We start from the raw sequence: 7,500 nt of genomic DNA on the forward strand, positions 1-7,500 counted from the left end.
GACGTTTTTATATAACTCTTAAGAAAAGGATTACTCCTTCAATTTCATGACTTGGCCTTTTTTTTAAAATCTTATTCCTGCTACATCCGGTCAAATTAATTAACTCTGGAGAAACTAGGTAAAATGACAGGTTTAGGAACAGTCCATTAACCCTCACACAATCTGGCTTCTATCCTTTAGCCAAATAGCTTTCTGAAGGTAAAAAGTATAATGCAAAAAAGTTAGTAGACTGAAGACGTTAACCCGCCCCATCCCGTCGACGTATGGGTACGTTGCAACGATTTCCATTTGCCAGTCCCGGCGACGTACCAGTACGTCGTGCAATTGCAAGGTACCTAATTTGCACAATTTTCAATTTTCGCACGTGATTTTTCGTATGTATACACGGGACACCTTCCTCTATTCCTGTACAAGATACCAAGCAGGGACAATGCCTTACACTGCATAACCTCCCCCCTCCCCCCCTCACGCCATTGTCTTGGCAAAGGACCTGTTACCAGTGACCTGGCTAGTAAAGTTATTCAGGGCCAGAGTGATTCCTCAATCGATGACAATGTGGAGGACAATGTTTACATAGCATTAGAAGAAGAAACAGCCAGAAATAATGATCAGGTAGTGTGGCAAAAATAGGTCAGGTATGGTGATTAGTTAGTGAGTGAAACAATGCTTATAATGCCTTTATTACTGCTTGAAAACCAATATACTGTCATACTACATATACATTCGTACCAAGTAAATAAATAAATACCGTTTATGAGTGGATAAAATAGTTACCCTCCCATAGAACTCGTTTTCTTTGGTGCCAGCATGTTAGAAAACCCACTCAGGTAAGGAGGAACTCCTACCTGGATTGGGCACTTTAAACCTCAGGTGAGCGATTTCTCTATGAATTTTCGATGTTTCTCACCAAAAGTGAAGGTTTTAGCCCAAAAAAAAAAAATTCGAAAGTACCTCGGGACTGGGGGATGTCGGAGGTGCGGAAAACCTCGGGACGTGACGGGTTAACACCTTCTATACGATAATCTCCCTTAATTATAATCTGGCTACCACCCAAGATGTTCATTGTAGGGTAACCAACTCATGCCCTGTTAAATCCATTCTCTCACGTCATATCAGATTATTTAGTCCACATCCAGTCACAGTATGCAGGAGTCGTGTTACCGTTAACTAAGAAGCCCTTCCAGCAACTCATCGTAGCGATGCATTTTTCTTATTCGTCCTCTGTGAGGTTGGGTGCAATACGATGGCCAGCACTGGCCAAAAGCGTTGAAAGTTTTTTTTTTTTTTTTTTACGTACTCTCAAATATGCATCATTAATTCCTTGTCGTTCATTTTCTATTTAATTTCAGAGTCTTTGGCGATGCATTAGGGATGAGGGGAGCCTCAACACCTCAACGGCATTGGCATGTCAACGAAGAAAGTCAATGGAAAGGAGAGAGAGAGAGAGAGAGAGAGAGACAGACAGACAGAGACAGACAGACAGACAGACAGACAGACAGACAGAAATTAGGGCTCTGGGTTGGACTTGTGAGACTACTCTGCAGCTGTCGTCCCTACTGCCCTGGATCCCTCCCAGACGCCGAACGTAGTGTCGTAGTAGGGCGTACTGATACCATTGCGGGAATTAACTGGTGACTCAAATGTCTTCTCTTAGGGTGCCTCTCTGTCAAATGCTTGGAGATATGTGTTGTTGTTTAATTTACCACAGTTAGTAATGGTGCTTAATTTTCCACAGATTGTATCATCGTCTTCAACATCATCATCATTATCACCATCATCAGCAGCAGCGCCTTATCATCGTGATCGGTATTGACATTTTCACCATAATGACTCTCTCTCATTTTTGTAAATGGTTTGCTAATGATGCATAATTAAGGTAAGAGAAAACAATAGGTGAAGAATATCTCTGTCAATGTATCTATCTATTTATTGCCAGACGCCTCAATCCCGTAACAGGTGGCCAGAAACAAATCGCTTCCATGTCGCCCTGTCCCCCGCCATTTCACTGCCCTACTCCCAGCTCACCCCCCTCTCTCATATACCTCTCCACTCCATCCCTCCATCTAATCCTTGGCCTCTCCCTCCCTCCCCCCCTCCACCTCACTCACATACACTCTCCTCGTCAGCCTCTCACCATCCATCCTCTCAACATGGCCAAACCACCTCAGTGAATTTCTCCTAACGCTTCCTATCACATCCACATCCACATCACAACGTTCCTTCACTTCCTCATTTGTCAGTCTTTCTCTCCATGTGACTCCACAGGCTCCTCTCAAATAGCTCATTTCCACTGCTCTCACTTTTGACTTGTATCCTTCCAACAACGTCCAAGCTTCACTTCCATACGTTAGAGTTGGTATCACAATACTGACATGTAGTAACTTTTTCACTTCCTTGCTCACTTCCCTGTTTCTTATCACTACTTTCAAGGAACCAGCAAAATTATTCATGACATCCCTTCATTCCTTCCTATCCTCCACCCATTGCTCTCTAATCCTATGGTCCTTTCGCAGCAAGAAGTCCGTTCAGGGTGTGGCAGAAGTTGGACTTTCCCCGAGTGCGACGTTGCCAATCTGACCACCAATTATCGGATTATCACTCTGTCTCCCTACCTACCCCCATCCCACCTGTTTCTCTCTCTCTCTCTCTCTCTCTCTGTATATATATATATATATATATATATATATATATATATATATTGTATATATTTATTATTTATTTTCAACTTTTTTCCACACCACCTATGAGGTAAAAGTCTAGACGCGTTTTATTTTTAAGAGGTTTCCCATGTAGGCCTAATCCTCTCTCTGACCCTGGGTCCCTCGCTGACCTCGGCGTGGCAACATGGGAAAAAAGCGCTGCCACGTGTCATAGAATTCATTCAAATCGTTGTTATAATTCTAAAAAGTGATACTCAATGTACTATATAGCTTCCTTTACTATATACAGAATATAAAAAACAATTTCAAATAGCACATCGATGGGAAATAAGAGAGAGAGAGGCATTGGGGGAGGCGGTGGCTGAATCGGTAGAGAGGCGGCTTGCAGTCCTAATGGATCCAGGATCGAATCTCGGCTGGGGCAGGGAACAGTTTAAGGATTTGAATTTCCTAAAAGCAGACTTTCCTGATCTACCTGATGACCCGCCGACATGTCGTAGAAGTACCCCCGCTAATACCAATACACCAGTCCTGTATGAGACAGCCCTAGCATGTATTCAATATGGACGGTGGGTGTTAGCGCCGAAGTGGTGACATGTGGAGGTGTAGGAGGACTACTGGGCCTTGGGATAGGCAACTGCCCCCAAGAAATAGGCCCTGAGCCTTTGTCCAGAGTCGGACACATAAAAAAAAAAAAAATGTACTACAGTTGATTTGGCATATCGCTAGAGGTGATTCACCAGGTGGGCCCCACCCTGAACGGACTTCTTGCGGTGAAAGGACCATAGTAAACATTCACTTTTTTTTACTCCTGTTTTTTCTTTGTATTCCGCCCACCTAGATTCCATTTTCCTTACTTTCTTCCCTCCCCCCCTTTTTTTCTATTTCCTTTCTTTCTGCCTCTCTTAACCTCTTTCTTTATTTAGGTTTAGTTCGACTCATTAAATCCATTCATAAATTCTCCCATTCCTGTGGCCCCTTCTGCTCATTACTTTCTTCCGTCCTCCCATGCTCCTTCCCCTCCTGGTCCTATTTTTCCATTCCTGATTTTCGTGTCCTGTTCCTCCCTTATTTACCAGCTTCCACCCTTTCTTTTATACCTACACGCATTTCTCTTTTCCTTCTCTCATGCTTTCCTCCCCTCTTCCATAGTTTCGTCCTTTTTCCTGACTTTCTATCGTTTCTCTGTCTATCTGCCTGCCTGCCTATCTGTCTGTCTGCCTCTGTCCGTCTTATTGATTGTCTGTCTTTCTGTCTGTCTGTCTCCCCCTCTGTCTGTCTGTCTGTCTGTCTGTCTCTCTCTCTCTCTCTCTCTCTCTCTCTCTCTCTCCATTTCTGCTCCAGTTTTATCCCCGTACCGTTCTGTTATCTCTTCTACATTCTGTCTGCTATCCCTACTTTCTCTTTCTCTTCTCTCTTCCCTTAATCTCTCCTTTGAAGAACTCCTGGACAAGTTCAATTTGATGATCCAGAGATGCAAGGAAAATGCTAATAACATTCTCATTTCAGGTGTTCTCCCAAGGATTGCTGCAAGCAACGTCTTTTACAGTAAGGATTTTACTTTGAATAATCGTGTCAAGTAATATTGTGTAGAGGAGGGTACTGAGCTCGTTGACACCTGGAATCGCTTCTGTACGCAGCGGGCTTTGTTTGCCCCTGGTCGCCGCTTTAGTTGGCTCTTCTCGTCTCTGTAATATCCTGCATGATGCTCAACTTTTTTACTAGCAAAGAAAAAGAAAGAACTCTGACCGTGCGGATTAATGAAAACATCATGAACTGTAGACAGATTAATAGATGTCGTGAGTGTGTGCAGTTTGCGGAATAAGCTTCAGTGATCTCCCTGATTTACGAAATTCACTTAAAGCCTTATTTTGATTATAGGTGAGGGAATGTTGTTGGATCAGCTTTTAACAGCAGTGAAGCTGCAACAGGTGTTATTGTCTTCATGATAATTTGTTTGTTCCAAGTTCAAAACGTATTCCATATCATTCCAACTAAATGTATCAAGAGTGAACTATTAGATAGCATTATAAAGCGGGTGACTGTTGGACTAGAGGAGATGGTTTTCAAATTAATATGCATTGTATCAGACAATAATGCCATCAATAAGAAAGCTGAGTCACTTTTGCTTTTTTCCCTGCAAAGTTATCGATATTATATCCACATTCAGCAGAGTTCTATATATTTGATTCTATTTATTTACTGAAACACATCAGAAATTATTGATTTTGGTAGAAAAATGCCCGTAAATGTATGAAATTCTCACAGCTCGGCTTTGATTCCTCAAGTAAAACGACAATCAAAATTTTAAATTCTCCATTCATAACTTTACATAAGGTATATACTCAAGAAGAAGATTCCTTCCTAAAATATGCATATAAGTTATCACTTAAGTCCCAAAACAAAATGTCCTCTTAGTCTTACAGATTTCAATGATTACATTATTCAAGCACTTTTTTCAACCAGAGAAAAACGCAGCTTTCCCTTCTTCGCAGATGATGCAGAGTATATAAAGATCAAATCACATTTGATGGACAATAATGAACGTAAAATCACCATTTATAGGTCTTAGGCATAACAATAAGTATGCTATTCCCTTGTCCAATGATTTGAATGAGGAAAATTGCAGATACTTAATCACCTTCTACAACTGGTAAGTATCTGTGGGAGTGAAATAAAGAAGCCGGTGGAGAACTGATTCAATAAACCTTCACGGCCTTAAAACCTACCACTCATTCTTCCATTGTAGAATTAACATACTTTTGCATAGGTGAATTTAGATTGAAATACACAGGCTACTGCCAAACAAATTTTACACAATAACTTACAAGTACGGTTTACTCAATATTGCCAGCTTGCAGGTCAGTATAACATATCAGTACGGCAAGAGTTTGAATGTGAAAAGAAAATCAGAATGATATCAGTATTAAATCTACCATTTTATAACAAGAATGTAGATTTAAAGAACTTTGAGGATGAAATGGAAAATTAATGGATGTTAGACCTGCGTAAAAGAAATCTACATGTGAAACCTACTGATTCTAAAAGTTGTGAAGGTGTTCTCTCACTTATCAGTCCCATGCCCAGCTTACGTTGGGCAGTTGGTGTTGAGTAACCACGGGAGTAGGGTCGTTGTGCCAGTACTGAGAGCAGGCCCTTCTTTGTAGGGCCTACAGTCTCCAGAGTTCAACGATGCACCTTATCTCCCCACCGATGTTGGTGATCAGTTATAGTGGCGCCTTAGCAGAGTTGCCCAGCTCTCCACAGCTAGCTCCGTTCTCTCCACTGACCAGTATTTCCGTTCAGTTTCCTAGGCTGTAAGATTAGCTCTTCGAATGAGTGAGTGAATTTCCTTTGATTTTTAAATTCACTAGTCCCCTTGTGACAGTGAATTCCCCTCTTGAATTCATTTGTGAGATTCATGCAATGCCAATTTATTTCATTGTAATTAATAAATTTACAGTTCTTTGAGCTTAATGTAAAACTAGAAGTTTTTGATTTCTCCACATTGTGCATTCTTAAATTTGTTCACTCCAGTTTGCACAAATTTCTATATTAATCACAATTGGTATCTAGGCCAGTTCTACTGTATTAATTCTCAAATCCGTTGTGCCAACTAGGAGTTAAACATCAGCAAGAACTTGTCCATCATTATTATTAGTTATTGACTGTTAGGGGGTAAAGATAACACTTTCTCGGAGGCTAACAGTACAAATGATACAGCATTCGTGAGTAAGTGGTGACATGTAGAGGTGTATGGTATGTAGGAGGACTGTTGGGCCTTGATAGCAGGCTGTGAAGCCTATGCCCAGAGTCGGACACACACACACACACACACACACACACACACACACACACACACACACACACACACACACACACACACACACACACACACACACAAATAGTCTGTTGTGTAAAGTTGAGAAAGTTTATAAAATTCTCATCCTTACAGAATTGGCGAAGTAAGCCAGAATACAGTAAAACTTACTACTGTACTTGATTCACAAGTCGATTCACTTTGTGTCAACTAATTATATACCGGGTATTTATATCAGCATTTTATTCCTAAATTCCACATTCCCCCGTGAAATTTTCTTGTAGTTGCTGTGTTTGTTGCTGTTATTGTTGTTGCTGTGTTTGTTGCTGTTGTTGTTGTTGCTGTGTTTGTTGCTGTTGTTGTTGTTGCTGTGTTTGTTGCTGTTGTTGTTGTTGCTGTGTTTGTTGCTGTTGTTGTTGTTGCTGTGTTTGTTGCTGTTGTTGTTGTTGCTGTGTTTGTTGCTGTTGTTGTTGCTGCTGCCGTTGTTGCCGTGTTTGTTGCTGTTGTTGTTCTTGCCGTGTTTGTTGCTGTTGTTGTTGCTGTTGTTGCTGCTGCTGTTGTTGTTGCTGTTGTTGCAGTTTGTTGCTATTGATGCTGTTGTTGTTGATGTTATTGTTATTGCTGCTGTTGTTATTGCAGCTGTTGTTGCTGCTGTTGTTATTGCAGCTGTTGTTGCTGCTGTTGTTGTTGCAGCTGTTGTTACTGTTGCTGTTGTTACTGTTGCTGTTGTTGCTGCTGTTGTTGTTGTTATAGTAAATGCAGACTCATCGGTAAGGGAAGTTAGTGAATTGGAGTCTTAAATTTCCCTCCTGCAGTCTACCATCCTGTTCTCAGCTTATTGGAAAACAACTGAAGACCGATTGTATAACCAGGCAGTGCAGCCGTATGGTTATATCAGTGCCACCACATGAAGGTCTCCCTCCTTCACACCGCTGTGTTATGTGTCGTATCCTGTTTGAGACTTGGTAGAACATCATCCTTTGCAATTTATTTTGCATATCCTATCTAAACTTTGTCATG

The sequence above is a fragment of the Coenobita brevimanus genome, chromosome 69 (assembly GCF_032717465.1).
Source record: "Coenobita brevimanus isolate Jiangsu-jjx chromosome 69, ASM3271746v2, whole genome shotgun sequence".
In the NCBI taxonomy this organism is placed as follows: Eukaryota; Metazoa; Arthropoda; class Malacostraca; order Decapoda; family Coenobitidae; genus Coenobita; species Coenobita brevimanus.